Source organism: Bubalus bubalis, chromosome 14 (assembly GCF_019923935.1).
Source record: "Bubalus bubalis isolate 160015118507 breed Murrah chromosome 14, NDDB_SH_1, whole genome shotgun sequence".
NCBI lineage: Eukaryota > Metazoa > Chordata > Mammalia > Artiodactyla > Bovidae > Bubalus > Bubalus bubalis.
Window position 1 is genome coordinate 30072704 of NC_059170.1, and position 16883 is coordinate 30089586.

The window sequence follows — 16883 nt, forward strand, 5'->3', positions numbered from 1 at the left end:
TTAAATCTATTTCTCATTTCCACTATACAATCGTAAGGGATTTGATTTAGGTCATACCTGAATGGTCTAGTGATTTTCCCTACTTTCTTCAATTTAAGTCTGAATTTGGCAATAAGGAATTCATGATCTGAGCCACAGTCAGCTTCCAGTCTTGTTTTGCTGACTGTATAGAGTTTCTCCATCTTTGGCTGCAAAGAATATAATCAATCTGATTTCGGTGTTGACCATCTGGTGATGTCCATGTGTAGAGTCTTCTCTCGTGTTGTTGGAAGAGGGTGTTTGCTATGACCACTGTGTTTTCTTGGCAAAAGTCTATTAGCCTTTGCCCTGCTTCTTCTTTACTCCAAGGCTAAATTTGCCTGCTACTCCAGGTGTTTCTTGACATCCTAGTTTTGTATTCCAGTCCCCTATAATGAAAAGGACATCTTTTATGGGTGTTAGTTCTCAAAGGTCTTATTTATTATAAATCAACTTAATTTTACCTCTAAGCCCTAGTCCTGCAAAGACCTTAAGAAATTTGGCTTTGGTTGGGCTCAGCCCTTCCTCCACCTGCCATCTAGGGTTTAGTCAAGGTTTTCACCCAGAACCCCATGGTCTTTGCTCATGTGTGCACAGCATTATCCCAAAATGCCCTCGCCAAGGCCCTGTTTTTATGCCAGGTTAGGTGCTCCGGTCTTTCTGACCAGAAAAGGTTACAAGTCTGGGTGACACTTATGCCAAAATTCTCGAAAGCAACCTTGACACCCCGTAGGGCCCACCAGTCCAGGTGTGGTCTGAACCAGCAGCATGAGCATCACTTGGGTACCACGGGATCAGATTTCAACCAGATCCTTAAGTGATTCATGCACATATTATGTTTCGGGCCTTAGGGCTTCCCCATGGCTCAGATAGTAAAGACTCTGCCCGTAGTGCAGGAGATACAGGTTCGATCCCTGGGTGGGGAAGATTCCCTGGAGAAGGGAATGGCAACCCACTCTAATATTCTTATTCTTGCTTGGAGAATTCCATGGACAGGGGAGCCTGGTAGGCTACAGGCCATGGGGTCACAAAGAGTCAAAAACAACTGAGCAACTAACAAGAGGCCTTACCATACCTGCCTGGTACAGCCCAGGTAGAGCTCAGGTTGGGGTCATTCTGGGAACCCCAGGTTAATCATCACTAGTCTGAAGAAGTCCCTCTTTTCTTCCATCAATGAGCACTGCTGTGGAAATAAAGACAGCAAAGGAAGGGTCTCGTAGGCAACTTAGCCAGCCTCCCTGTCCCGGCACAGGGCCCTTCCCCAGTCACAGAAGATCAGGGCCCTGTACATACTTTAATGTAGGGAAAGCAGGAGAAAAACTTAGGGAGGGGGTGTAAATTCTAGTCACAAACATATCTTGTTTTTCATAAAATCAAGACTAAAATGAAAATATCATAAAGAAGGTAGCAGTACTACCACTTATTTTATTTCTTTCTTAAACTTTTCTGTATTGTTTTCTACAATGAATATAATTAAGTTTACAAAGAGAAAAAAATTAAATGTCCTTCAAGCAGGCAGGCAAATGTATGGGGGTGTTTATTTCAAGGAAAACTTGACAAATACCAAAGCAAGTCATGGCACATTTGGCCAACTCATCCTTCCTTTGTTCAAGTCATTGTTAATAAGTTGAGAGGAACAAGAGCTTTTCAGATTCTGGCCCTGCCTGAGCCTAGCAGATTTCCAGCTCATAAATGTTTAGCTTCATCATCCTACATCATCCATTGAATTAACGTTTCTTTTGAGCCTCTACTGTGGAGTGTAAAACCTCCCCATTTTCCGCCATCTCACAGGAACTTTCAATGGACAACATTCCTAAGCCTCTGAAACCCACTTCATAAAGTCAGAAGACTTTTCATGAATGAAAACACATTCTCGGGCACAGAAATCAAGACGAGAGCTATAGCTTCAGTTTCTGCTCTTGGTATCAAGGTGACATTGAGGCTGATTAATGATGGCTTTGAACAAATAGAACAGTTCTTGCTCTCAGGTAAAAGTCCAGAGGTGGCCAGGTAAGGTGGCTCTGTGCCAATGAGTCCTTAGGAATCCAATTTCTTTTCAGATTCTTGTCCCTGAACTACAGCACTAGTACTCATGGTCCAAGATGTTGGCTGGCGCTCCAGCCATCACAGTTATCTTCAGAAAGTAGGATGGAAGCAAAAAACAAAGGGCATTCACCAGGGAGTGTTGTTGGAAGCTACCACACAAAGCTTCCATTCCCATCCTACTGGCCAGAATTTAGCCACAGGACATACCTAGCTGCAAGGAGGACTGAAAACAGAATATTTGCTCTGGCTCACCATGTGTAATCTTTTTATTATTATGGCATGGTAGAGAGTAGATATTGAGGAAGGCAAACCAGCAGTCTCTGCAATCGTGTGTCTGTTTGAACTTAGATGATTGTCAAGAAAGTATTTGATGAATTAAAACATGCTCATCACTTTAGTCCCTGCATTCTGAGAATCATTTAAAATTTGATGGTGACTTCTCACATTCCATTCCCTCCCCAATCCCTGGGTATAAGAAGCTTTGTTCATGGTGTCACTCATTGGCTACTTCAGCAGCCAAGTCCTCTTGAAGTTTCCCAGCTGGAAAGATTCTCAGGGCTGCAAGGAGCCTTGCCTGCTGCTCTTGAACAATTTAGCTATCTGTTGGAGACTGGGAAACACAAGAATCAGTGAATAAAAGGGAATAGCAAAGTTAGCAGAAGCAGCAAGAAAAATCACAGGGAGGCCACGGTTCATTGGAAAGTGTGAATCACTCATCTCATGAGCTTTTTCTCAAAGGGAAAAGCTTCAATTTCCTCAAGGTTTAATTACAGCAAATCCTAGACCTGAGGAATATTTGATCCAAGAAGTTGAATCAGTACATTACCACCAGGGCATCTAGAAAATTAGCAAGTCAAAGAGGAAACATGGCATCTTTGGGGTCCTATTAGGCATCTGTTACCTGCTTTATAGGAATTCCCAGGTGGTGCTCTGGCCATGTGATACGAACAGCCAACTCATTGGAAAAGACCCTGATACTGGGAAAAGATTGAGGGCAGGAGGAGAAGGGGGCGACAGAGGATGAGATGGTCATCACCAACTCAATGGACATGAGTTTCAGCAAGCTCCAGTAGATGATGAAGGGAAGCCTGGTGTGCTGCAGTCCATGGGGTTGCAAGGAGTTGGACATGACTTAGTGACTGAACAACAACAGGTGGTTCAGTGGTAAAGAATCTGCCTGCGAATGCAGGAGATGCAGGAGGCACAAGTTTGATTGCTGGGTCAGGAAGACCCCCTGGAGGAGGAAATGACAGCCCACTCCAATATTCTTGCCTGGAGAATCCCACGGACAGAGAGGAATGACGGTCTGCATTCTATGAAGTCGAACAGAGTCAGACATGACTGAACAACTAATCAAGCACCTGCTTTATAGCTTGAGAAGTTGCTAGTTATTACCAGAAATTTCTGGATCAGATGATCTTCTCCAAAACCAGATGATCTGATGATCTAATAAACCATAAGGGACTAGAAATAAATTCATGCCTAGACCTGAGTTTGTCAACCTGAGCATGACCGGAATCTGGAGCTGGATGATTCTCTGCGGTGGGGGCTGTCCTGTGTATTGTGGGATGTTTAGCAGCTTCCCTGGACTCTGCCCCCTCAATGCCAATAACACACTCACCTAGTTGTGACACTGAAAGTATCTCCAGTCACTGATAAATGTCCCCTGGGTGCAAAAGAGACTCCAGTTAAGAACCACTGGTCTTAATTTTCTTTTAGAATTTTGTAACAGAGACTCAAAACTGGCAACTATGGATTCAGGTTTTATGCAGAAACCATTGCATTCCTCCAGTTTAATATTTTCACTCCCTTGTTCTTTCATTCATTCCAGGCCACTCATTCAGCGCCCTTGGGGCTCAGGAGTGGCCAAGGAAGGGAAGCTTATTCACCTGGCACTCGGCACACACTGGGGCCTCGATAAGTCCTGTGCAAGGATTCTCATGTCACTCCCACAGCTGCTCCAAAGTCCATACTATTGTCATCTTCATTCCACAGATCAAATGGCTTGAGGTTCAGCAAGGTGGAGTCACTTGCCTAAGGACACACAGCTAGGAAACATCTGATTGCAGGAATTTGAACCTATATGACCTGAACCCAGAATGTGCACTTTTAACCATCGATTTATTATCAACAACATGTCAAACATTGTGCTTGGTGCTTAACATTATCTCTAACAACCTGAGAGGGAGGGGTTATGGGCCCCATTTCATGATAAAGAATCCTGGCTCCCTGTCTGCCTCTCTGAGTGACAGGCTGCCGTGAGAGTCGGAGCCACTTTATGGTAAGAAGTCCCTGGAAACTGGTTGCAGCAAAGCAGCTTTGCTCAAACCAGCTTGGAGTTGGGTTTAGGTCATTTCAGGATTCTGACTTTCAACAGTTTGGCTGCATTGTCAGAGAACCTGAGGTGGAGTTAACTTAGTACAGGAAATAAACGGAGGAAAATACCCCCATTTACCCCAGCAGCATCAGCAGCAAATATATAATATGAAGAGAAAATTTTAATGAATATGTAGAAAATGTCAGTTTTATTAAGAAGTATTAAGATGGTGAAGCATATTCTTTTAGAATGGAAATCTCAATATTATAAAGAGGTCAGATGTCCTTAAACTCAACCATAAATTTATCTACGATAAAAGATCCTGCTGGAGGCAAACTTTACATAGTCTTTTAACACTTTGACTTCTGGAAAACCTGCCAGAAATGTACTTTCTCCCTTTAGGAATGTGATTGAATGCATAGCACTGGGCATTTCATCACATCCGCTTGTGCTGTGTTACCCAGCAAAACACATCACTGATCCCCAAAAGAAAGAAAGCCAATGAAAGTAGATGATTGGAGAAGCACGAGGAAAACAGAGGTTGGGAGCTAACATTCTGCAGCTGCTAACCGGAGACAACATCTCAAGGACAGGACTGCAAGCCAGACCTGCACGCACGCAGCCTTCACAGTTGCTCTTGGGCATCACATGCTCACGTGGAACGCACCCACTTGGACATGAAGTCAAGCCTGTCATGTTATAGCTGTCACCTGAGTGCTCCCCACCGGGCAAATCTCAATTCTCAGAGAAGCGTGGGCACATCTGAGGGAACACCTAGACTATTCATCATCGACAGGAACCCAGTCTTTTTTTTTTCTTTGAAAAGAATGTTTCCATAAAAGCCTTGACTTAAAAAAAAAAAGCCATTTGTAGCAAAGAAAACATTCATGTTGCCATGGTTTAGATCACATCAGAGAGCTATTATTCTCCCTCTGCTTTAGGGAGAAAGGTTCTGGTGGCAGAATAGTCACCCTAACTGTCCTTCAAGCACTTAAGCTCCTCTTTCCCACTCCATTTTATGTGAGATCAACATCTGTTTTTGTCAACCAATGTTCCTTGAAATTATGAATTCAGTGAAACAGGAAAACCTTCATGGTCAACCTCGTAGGACTCTGAAGGATTCTACCTGTGGTGACTCTTGTATCTTACTCAGTAAAACTTAGGTGGGTGTGCCTGACAATTACAAAATCTTTTCTCAGAGGAAAACCGACCAAAGTCACAGAGGAACCAGCTCAAATGGTCAAAATTAATTCCTCTAACCCAGTCTCAGGGGCTTACCAGGTGGCACAGCAGTAAAGAATCTGCCTGCCAGTGCTGGAGATGGGAGTTTGATCTCTGGGTGGGGAGGAGCCCTTGGAGGAGGAAATGGCAACCCACTCCAGTATTCTTGCCTGAAAACTTTCATGGACAGAAGAGCCTGGTGGGCTACAGACCACCAGGTCATGGAGTCGGACACAGCTGAGCACAGCACAGCAACCTGGTCTCAACTATTACATTTTTACAGCACTTGGCACACTCTGTTTTGTATATTATGTGTTCTGCCACATACACCACTTCTGGGCTCCTCAAGAGCACAGCACGCAGAGAATATGGACAAGAAGTGTGTCCCGGGCAGGGTGATATTACCAAAAAGTATTGTTGGGGACTTCTCTGGAGGTCCAGTGGTTAAGATCATGTTCCCAATACAGGGGGAATGGGTTTGATCCCCAATCAGGGAACTAAGATCCCACATGCCATGCAGAGTGGCCAAATAAATTTTTTAAAAAGTTATTGCTACTGTGTTGGAGTCACAGAGCAAGCACATTTGACACATGCAAACACAACTCCATGTGTTCTGGAATGTTCTACAGAGAGAAAGAGAAGCCATCTAATAGTGATGGAGATTCTAGCCTGTACAGCTGTCAGTAAGTATAAGCCAGATGCCCATGAGCTGAAAGACATGAATCTTCCCTTCCTTCTGTTGGTTTCTGTCCTCTTCTGGTGGGAGTATGTCTCTGGGGTTTGTCTTCTTGTCTGGTTTTAGAACTTGAATCCTCCTTAGGCGGACCTGACAGAAGGAGGCAGATTATGGTGTGCTCTTGGGCACTTGCACTGTATAGATACAGACTGGGTTGTGATGAATGGGCAGGCGTGACCCACAGTCCCCCTCCCCCACCAGGGTCGAAAGAGCCTTCCTCAGCTGTGGGGAGAGCTGGGGGCCAAAAGCAAGCAGCCGAGTCCTTCTCTGAGACTCACTGGTCATTAGCTGAAGAGGGACATCTGCATGAGGCTGTGTGGGCAGGGGAATCCCACACAGACGATCGTTGGATGCTGGGGTGCAAACTCCCAGGTCAGTCCAGCTCTGCCAGCCCTTCCAGCTCTGGGCTGCTGCAGGACTGGCTGAGGACCACATTGCGATGGCAAGTTCAACTCTCCCCTCCACCCCATCCTGCTTCCTCCTCCCCACACAGTCAAGCACTCCTCCAGAAAAGTTCTTGCCCGCCCACCTCCAACCTGGAGAACCCAGCCTGCCACTGGGTTCTGTAGGAAACTCCTATTCTAGAGAAGAAGAGAGAACAGGATGTTCCCCTCATCTCCCCCGGCAACCCTGCAGAACCGGGTAGAAGCTGATGAAAGCAGTCAGACCACACCCTCGAGTGGAATTCACTCAGAGCTGGACACCATTCTCAGTGAGGGTCTTCCTTAAAGTGGGAAACAAGCACTGCCTAGTCTGGGAGTGTCCGTGTGGCAGATGAAGGACTGATGATCTGACACCTCCAGAGCCTTCTCCCCCTCCTCAGGTGCCCCCCTACTCCACCCACAGATACCTGAAGCTCTGACTCTCAGTTTAACCCCAGAGGGTGGATGTACAGTCTCTGGAGGATTCTGACCAAGGGCAGGGGAGGAAGTTCACCTCCCCCCCATCACAAGAGGGTTATCTTTCAGAGGCTCCGGGCACAAGAGCCTGGCACCTGTCCCCATGGGAAGCAGCATGGAGCTACCACAGTGGGTGATCTGTCCCCAAGTTTGGACTTCTGGCTGAGAGAAATGCAGGGATGAGGTTAAAGACCGGGACACGACTTAGCAACTGAACAACAACAGATGGTTACCAAGAGGGAAAGGCAGGGAGGGATAAATTGAAAAATTGGGATTGACATATACACACTTCTGCTGCTGCTGCTGCTAAGTCGCTTCAGTCGTGTCCAACTCTGTGCGACCCCATAGGCGGCAGCCCACCAGGCTCCCCCGTCCCTGGGATTCTCCAGGCAAGAATACTGGAGTGGGTTGCCATTTCCTTCTCCAATGCATGAAAGTGAAAAGTGAAAGTGAAGTCGCTCAGTCGTGTCTGACCCTTAGCATGGACTGCAGCCTACCAGGCTCCTCCGTCCATGGGATTTTCCAGGCAAGAGTACTGGAGTGGGGTGCCATTGCCTTCTCCGATATACTACTATATTTAAATAAATAACTAATAAGGACCTACTGTATAGCACAGGGAACTCTACTCAATACTCTGTAATGACCTATCTGGGAAAATAATCTAAAAAAAAGAGTAGCTATATGTATTTGTATAACTGATTCACTTTACTATACAGCAGAAACTAACAACATTTTAAATCAACTATACTCCAATAAAAATGTTTTAATAAAATAAGATATTAAATAAATAAAAAACTTAAAAGAAAAAAAGCTTATGGGTCTAGAGATGGGAAGTGATCCTAGATTACCCTGTTGGACCCAGTGTAATCACAGGGGTTCCTGTAGTGAAGGAAGCAGTAGTGTCAGGAGTTACAAAAGGAGATGTAATGACAGAGGTCAGAGTCAGAGGGAGATTTAAAGACATGACAAGGTGGGCTTTGAAACAGGGGGAAGGGGCTATGAGTCAGGACATGCAGGTGGCCTCTAGAAGCTGGGGCATGCAAGAAAACAGCTTTTTCTCCTGTCACCTCCAGAAGGAATGCAGCCCTGCCAACCTCTTTTGGATTTTTGATCCAGAACTAGGAGAGAATACATTTCTGATATTTTAAGCTGCTGAGTTTGGGGTGACTTGTTAGAGCAGGAAAAGGAAGCTCATACAGACTGTGATACAGGGATGTCAGAGGCACAGTGTGCGGGCTTCCATTCCTGTATCAGCTCTGGTTGTTCAGTCGCCGAGTCATGTCCGACTCCTTGTGACCCTATGGACTGCACCATGCCAGGCTTCTCTGTTTTCACCATCTCCTGGAATTTGCTCAAATTCATGTCCTCTGAGTCAGTGATGCTATTTAACCATCTCATCCTCTGCCACCCTCTTCTTTTGCCTTCAGTCTTTCCCAGCATCAGGGTCTTCATCACTAATATATCCCAGAACTCTTTTTCCAAGTGGATTGAAGCCGTGGATTCTTCACTACCCAGCCCTCCAGGTAGTCAATACCTAATGACCCCGATTGGATTGCAAGAGTGGGTCAGATTCTTGGTTCTAAGTAACAAAACCCACTCTGGCTAATTTAAACAGAAGAGAAATTTACTAAATGATATTGGGTGGCTCACAACCTCTCTGGGGAGGTCAGAACATTGAGCTTAGAGGCCACACAACAGGAATGATGCCTGAGTTATGCTTCTGGGCAACCCCCTATGTGACCGACACTGGTCACACACCCAGTCCAGCAACTGGGGCATCCTATCCACTGGGCCTTTGAGAATGGGATGCTCCTTTTCCACATCAACAGAGTGAACTCCACACCTGGCTGGCTCTCCTAGCACAGCTTCTCCATCTATGTCTGCAAATGATTCGATCACTTTCCTCCCTACTCAGTATAGTCCAGGGGCCAGCAGCATCAGCATTGCCTGGGTGATTCAGATGCACAGCAAAGGTTGAGAAGCTGTAGTCTGAGAGCATCTGTCCTGGTGTGAGACAACTCAGTGGCATAGTCCCCGCCCTGCAATGTCATCAGAGTACTGTCCCTCCTCACCGAGAAACACAACACTCAGAACATAGGACTCAGGTGCTAAACAGGCAAAGGTAATGAGAGGAGGTGAGGAAAGTTAAGGGCACTTAATTCTATGATTGAAGAAAATAGTATAACTCCAAAGTGCTAAGGCTGATTTTTTTCAACCAAAAATATAGAGAGATTTTGTCTGTATACCATGGAGGGCTTTAATTCATCATATCTTGTCCTTTAACCAGAAGAATTGGGAACAACATGGATCTTTTGTTTTTCTACCCTCAGAAAACTGCTTTTTATGCTTAATTTGACTCAGTTGCTACAATTGTCAACTAACCATAGGGAAATGGACTTGGAGAAGCAAAATTTTACCCTAAGTTTCCAAAAGAGATTTCAGCAGAGAGCAAAGAAAGAATGTTCTTTTTAAAAAAGTGAGTGAAAGTGAAGTCACTCAGTCGTGTCCGACTCTTTGTGACCCCATCGACTGTAGCCTACCAGGCTTCTCCGTCCATGGGATTTTCCAGACAAGAGTACCAGAGTGGGTTGCCATTTCCTTCTTCAAGGTCTTTTTAAAAACCACACACAAAAAAAGTATCTCGATCTGTTCCTTGCACTGAAGTGTTCAGAAAACAAAATAACTCACTCTCTATTCATAAGATCTTGAAATTCAAGAGAGTAAGAGGAAGAGGTTTGTGTTTCATTGTTTTGATTGTTCTTACTTTACCACTTTTATACCGAATTTTAATACAGAAGAATTTATAGTTGGGTTTTTTTTGTTGCTTTTTGTTTATTTTTTGAAGTATAGTTGGTTTGTAATATTGTATTAGTTTCAGGTGTACAGCAAAGTGATTCAATTATATATTTTTTCAGATTATTTTCCAGTATAGGTCATTATAAGATATTGAAGATCGTTTGATGTGCTACATAGTAAATCCATGTTGCTTATCCATTTTAGGTATAATGCTATGCTATGCTATGCTAAGTCACTTCAGTCGTGTCCGACTCTGTGCGACCCCATAGACGGCAGCCCACCAGGCTCCCCCGTCCCTGGGATTCTCCAGGCAAGAACACTGGAGTGGGCTGCCATTTCCTTCTCCAATGCATGAAAGTGAAAAGTGAAAGTGAAGTCGCTCAGTCATGTCCGACTCTTAGCGACCCCACGGATTGCAGCCTAACAGGCTCCTCCATCCATGGGATTTTTAGTATCTGTTAATCTGTATCTGTATCTGTTGATCTGTATCTGTATACAGTATCTGTATCTATATCTGTATCCAGTATCAGTATCTGTATCTGTATACAGTATCTGTATCTGTTGATCTCATACTCCTAATTTATCCCTCCCTGCTCCCTTTATGCTTTGGTAACCATAAGTTTGTTTTTTTGTTTGTGAATCTGTTTCTGTTTTGTAGAGTCATTTGTATTATTTTTTAGATTCTACATTTAGGAAATATCTTATAATATTTGTCTCTCTCTTACCGACTGACTTCACTTAGTATGATGATCTCTAGGTCTAGTCACATTCTGCAAATGATAATATTTTGTTCCTTTTGATGGCTGAGTGATATTCTGTTGTATATAAACATCTTCTTAAGCCAGTCATCTGTTGTTGGGCACTTGGATTGTTTCCATGTTTTTACTATTGTAAATAGTGTTGCTATGAACACTAGGGTGAGTGTATATTTTCAAATTAGAGTTTTCATCTTTTCCAGATACATGCCCAGGCGGGAGTGAGATTGCTGGATCATACTGTCACTCTATTTTTAGTTTTTTAAGGATCCTCCACTTTGTTTTCCATAGAGTTGGCTGGTTCAGTTTACATTTTCACCTACAGCTATTGGTTTTGTTTGTTTGTTTTAGAATTTGAAACATGAGAAAGTCAGAAAATGGAGGGTTTTGTGATCCAAAAGTTAAACACAGCCTCGATGAGCATATTTTTTACTGTCACATAGAGATAGAAAGTAGATTAGCAGTTGTTAGAGACTGAGGGAAGTAGCAAACGAGGAGTGACTGCTAATGGGGATGAAGTGATAAAAATGTCCTGGAATTAGATAGTGGTGTTGGCTGGGCAACTTCGTGAAGATGCCAAACAAACAAACAAAAACCCACTGAATTGTATATTTCAAAATCATGAATTTTCTGGTACCTATAGCTCAATTTTAAAAAGGTAAAGCAAAATTTACAGGCATAAAAATATTAGGAACCTTGAATATAAGTAAAAATAAATCTTAGGGGATTCCCTGACATTCCAATGGTTGAGATACTGCACTTCCACTGCAGGGGCTGTGGGTTCAATCCCTGATGAGGAAACTAAGGTCCCATATGCTGTGTGGTATGGACAAAAACAAAATAAAAATAAAATAAATAAGTAAATCTTAAAAGCAGTTGTGTAATAAAAGTTTCTTCAAGTCATGGGATTCAAATATTTGGACAAATATATGATATTGCTTATGCATGGAATCTAAAAAAATGGGTGCAAATGAACTTATTTACAAAATAGAAGTAGAGTCACAGAAGTAGAAAACAAACTACAGTTTAAGTTTAAAAGTAGCTGTGTCTGTGCTACTCCCCCAGGAAAGCGGAGAGTAGAGCTTAGAGGAGACCAAATCAACACTCTCTAGGCATGAGGGTGCCGGGTCCCTCCTGCTCACTCTCAACAATGCTCATAAACAGAGAACAGAAGCAGAGAAAGATGGTCAGTGCTCAGCCCAGGCCAAACACAGAGCAGGGCAAAAATCTAGTAGTCTGATCTTTACAGGTAAGATGCTGCTGCTGCTGCTAAGTCGCTGCAGTCGTGCCCGACTCTGTGCGACCCCATAGATGGCAGCCCACCAGGCTCCCCCGTCCCTGGGATTCTCCAGGCAAGAACACTGGAGCGGGTTGCCATTTCCTTCTCCAATGCATGAAAGTGAAAAGTGAAAGTGAAGTCACTCAGTCATGTCCGACCCTTCGCGACACCATGAACTGCAGCCCACCAGGCTCCTCCGTCCATGGGATTCTCCAGGCAAGAGTACTGGAGTGGGGTGCCATTGCCTTCTCCCACAGGTAAGATGAAGGCCCCTGAAATCACAGACAGGACAGTATAAATACACCTCTGGATGTGACCTTGGGGGTGAGGAAGAGAAACCTCCACAAAGATTAGGACTGTGTTTTCTGCAAGCTGGAACATGAGAGGCTTAGCATCAGAAATGAAGTCACTTTGCTGAAAATCAGTAGAAGTATTTCTCATGCCCCTCAGTTCACAGAATGAGATACACACTCAGCTGCATTTCTTTTTATTTTAGTAGAAACTGAAAATGATGAGACTATCCACAATCACTGGAAATGCACGAGAGTGTTCTTCTCCCAACACCCTCTGCTGAATTTGATATCTTTTCCACCCTTGTCAATCTGAAGTTTGATTTGCATTTCTTGGATTCCCCAGAAGACTGAATATCTTTTCATTAGTTTATTAGCCACTTGCACTTCCTCTTCAGTGAATTCCTATCCCTGTTTTTTGCCCTGTGTTCTAAGAGGTAAATCATCTCTTTCTTATTAATGTGAGAGTATTCTTTGTATTGAAGAGACAGTAATCTTTGCCTATGGAAAGTCTTTTCTTCCTGTTTGTCTTCTGACTTTGGTGACATTTTCACACTTAATTACTGGTTGCCTTTTTTTTTTTCTTTAAAAAAAAAAAACCCACTTTTTATTTTGTGTTGAGATATAGCCGATTAACAATGTTGTGATATTTTCAGGTGGACAGCAAAGGGATGCAGTCATCTATGTACATGTAGCCTTTCTCCTCCAAACTCCTCTCCCATCCAGTTTGCCACATGTGACTGAGCAGTTCCTTGTACTTTACAGTAGGTCCTTGTTGGTTATCCATTTAAAATATAGCAGTGGGTACCTGTCCATCCCAAATTCCCTAACTATCCCTTCCCCCATCTGGTTGTCTATCTTAAGACCTCTCCACCCCCACAGTTTCATAAGTATTCTAAGTTATCTTCTATTTCATATGCACATTTCTTCTATCTAATACACACACAGTCACACTCACATACATAGTTAGCTGATAGTTGGATAATCAGAACATCAGTCTATCTGTAATTGATATGCAGGTACTGGGCCAGGAGGGCCGGGGAAGCAGACTCATTGTATCCAGAGTTTACATCATCCTCCTGTCCAGCATCACATCTGACATGAACTAAGTATCAGTCAGCTGCTAAATTCTGCCTTCTATTGGGTTGGCCACAAAGTTCATTCAGGTTTTTCCATTAGATGTACAGAAAACCTGAATGAACTTTTTGGCCAACCAATACATTTTCCATCTCTGGTCTTCCTGTTACTTAAGAAGGAAGCAGAGGTGTTCCCTGAGCTGTCCCAATCCATCACGCTCACATCTCCAGAACCCACCACCCAAGCATCTCTGTCCACTCCTTCCATGGCCCTGTGGCCACCTCCTTGCTTCAGGCCACCATCATCTCACTGTGAATCTCTGCAGCCCTGGCCCCCCAGGCTCCTGACTCCTCCTCTCCTGAGGCAGTCCCCATCAGGCAATGAGGAATCTTTCTAAATTGCAAACCCCACCTCCTCTCTTCCACAGCCCCCTGTTGGCTTCTGGATACAGTCAAAAACTCCCACACTCAGCTGAGACTGCCCTTCAGGATCCTGGCCTTTCTCTACTTACGAAAAGCAAAAAACTGCAGGCTCACTTCTCAAATTATGTCTCCTGGCTCCACACTCTGGCCAGAGAAAACTAAAGTCCTTCAGAAGCACCAAGCTTTCTTTTCCAGAGATCTCAACCTTCTTGGCTATGTCCTCCCTCACCTGCTAAAAAGTGAAGACACACCTATCCACCTCCTGCCTCTGGGTGATTCTGATTCAGGAGGTCAGATGCGATCCCCGTGACCACATCCTACAGGCGACTTCTTCATCCAGGGTGCAGAAACACTGCTTTTAGCCTGCAGGCTGTAAGCATGTTATTCCCTCTGCCAGGAATCCTCTTCTACCTCCTTCAACCCCAGCCCCCGCCTCACCACTGGGCATCCCCTCTGTTCTTTGAAGTCATAGCTGAGAGGCTTCTTCCTCCAGGAACTTCCCTTGACCTCTCAGGTGAGGGGGTCCCCTCTGAACTCCCCCAGCCCCTGGCATTCCCCGATTCAAGTATGTATCCCCCTATAATAAAACCACTGGATTTCTTCCACCCCAGTCTCTTCCACCCCAGACTCTGAGTTTGGAAGAAACAAGGATGTTCCTGCACGGGGTAGAAACTCGACACATGGTAGGCATTTAGTAAATGTTTGCTATAAAAAAAAAAAAAAAGAATGAGCAAATAAATGGATGAAAAGATGGCTGTGGCCCTTTTCAAGACAGGAACTGCTCAGCCCAGCCAATGGGGAGATGAGCAGTCTGGCCTGTAGAGGGCACCAGGCTGCTTTTGAATCTCCAGGTTCAGGCCCTGGGAGTCGGCACTGCTGTCAGTCAGAGAGGTGCCCAATGCTCACTGGTCATTTCGCAGCACTGAAGATTAAGTAGGAGGTGTTTGCCTCCAGCCAATGTATATAAACTGTGTGTTCACCCCTCACTCCTAACAGGTACCACATTCCATGACTTACAATGAAAACTGCCGTAACTGTACCAGCCATTGGCTGGGTTTCTGTTCCCAGATGGGGATGTGAGAGGGGAAAAGAGAGAGAGATGGAAGGAAGGTAAGAAGGGAGAGAGGGAAGAGTTTCTATTAAAACTGCTCATCTTGGAGAAGCAGAGGAAAGTACTCTGTATGTCTCCAAGCTGACTTTTTGCTCTCTCTCCCTATCGTTCTCTTTCTCTCTCTCCCTCTCTCCAACCTTTTATTCTGGGGAAGAACAAAATCTAAGAGTGCACTGGAAAAGCATCTAAAAGAAGGATATGGAAGGAATTTTTTTCTTTCCTGGAATCAGCAGCAACTGCAGCCTCGGGACCCTGCTGGAGCCCCTGCTCCGATCAGCCAGCCATCTGTGAGCAATGAATACTTTGTGCTATCTGCACTCTGCTCAACCATCACGCCTACCAGCTCAGAGCATCTTGCAGCCCCTAACTTCAGCAATCAGAGCATCAGCAGCTTCTGTGAACAGGTCTTCCTCAAGCCTGAGGTCTTCCTGGCCCTGGGCATCATCAGCCTTCTGGAAAATATCCTGGTCATCCTGGCTGTGGTCAGGAATGGCAAACTGCAATCCCTCATGTACATCTTTCTCTGCAGCCTGGCCATGGCTGACATGCTGGTGAGCGTGTCCAATGCCCTGGAGACTCTCATGATCCCCGTGGTCAACAGCGACTACCGGACCTTCAAGGACCAGTTCATCCAGCACATGGACGATGTCTTTGACTCCATGATCTGCATCTCCCTGGTGGCCCCCATCTGCAACCTCCTGGCCATTGCAGTCAACAGGTACACCACCATCTACATACTTCGCTACCACAGCATCATGACTGTGTTGTGGAAGGTGCTGGCCCTGATTGCGGCCATCTGGCTGGGCTGCAGGGTCTGCAGTGTGGTGTTTGTCATCTACTCCGAGAGCAAGATGGCCATCGTGTGCCTGATCACCATGTTCCTTGTCATGCTGCTGCTCATGGGCACCCTCTATGTGCACGTGCTCCTTTTCACCCTGCTTCACCTCGAGCACATCGCTGCACAGCTGCCTGCTGATGGGGTGGCCCATTGGCCAGCAGCACTTGTGTATGGAGGGGGCAATCGCCATCACCAGCCTGCTGGGGGTCTCCATCTTCTGCTGGGCCCCCTTCTTCCTCCACCTTGTCCTCATCATAACCTGCCCCACCAACCCCACTGCATCTGCTACACTGCCCACTCCAACTCCCACCTGGTCCTCATCATGTGCACCACCATCATCAACCTGGTGATCTATGCTTTCCGGAGCCTGGAGCTGCGCAACACCTTCAAGGAGATGCTCTGCAGCTGCAATGGCATGAATGTGGGATAAGACATGGGGCCATGGGAAGAGTACTCACTCTGGTCACCTTCGACCCTCCAGCCAGCCCAGGTGTTTAGCAGAAAGGGAGAAAACTACTTAAAAGACATAAAAAATGTGTTATTAGCCATGATCCTCTGTGTCTTTTGTTTTTAAGCCTGCAGAGAGCATTTTGAAAGAGAAACATGGATATAACAGGCTCTCTGAAAGGATGCCCATTGTGCGATTGTGTTAAGTCGCTTCAGTTGTGTCCGACTCTTTTGTGATCCTGTGGACTATAGCCCACCCGGCTTCTCTGTCCATGGGATTTTTCAGGCAAGAATACTGGAGTGGGTTGCCATTTCCTCCTCCAGGGGATCTTCCTGACCCAGGGATCTGACCTGTGTTTCCTGTGTCTCCTGCATTGCAGGCAGATTCTTTACCCACTTAACCATGGGTAAGTCACAAACTCTGATTTCTTGAATAGTCACTGGTAGGGGGGAGGACCTGTGGGGACCACTCGGGTGCTGTCTGAATTCATTTTCATGCATCCAGAGTCTGTGATGGTTCCCACTCACTCCTTCATGTTTCAGGTCAGACAGACTGAAGGATTTGCAGTAACAGTAAGAGTGGCTGGAATCTCCCTCAAGCAAACCTGTTACAGCTACCAACACCTAGCTG

General features: G+C 45.2%; 1 pseudogene; it reads left to right on the top strand.

The window, feature by feature from the left end:
• Window positions 1-14616: 14616 nt before the first annotated feature.
• LOC102397774 lies at window positions 14617-16492 on the top strand (annotated as a pseudogene).
• Window positions 16493-16883: the final 391 nt, after the last annotated feature.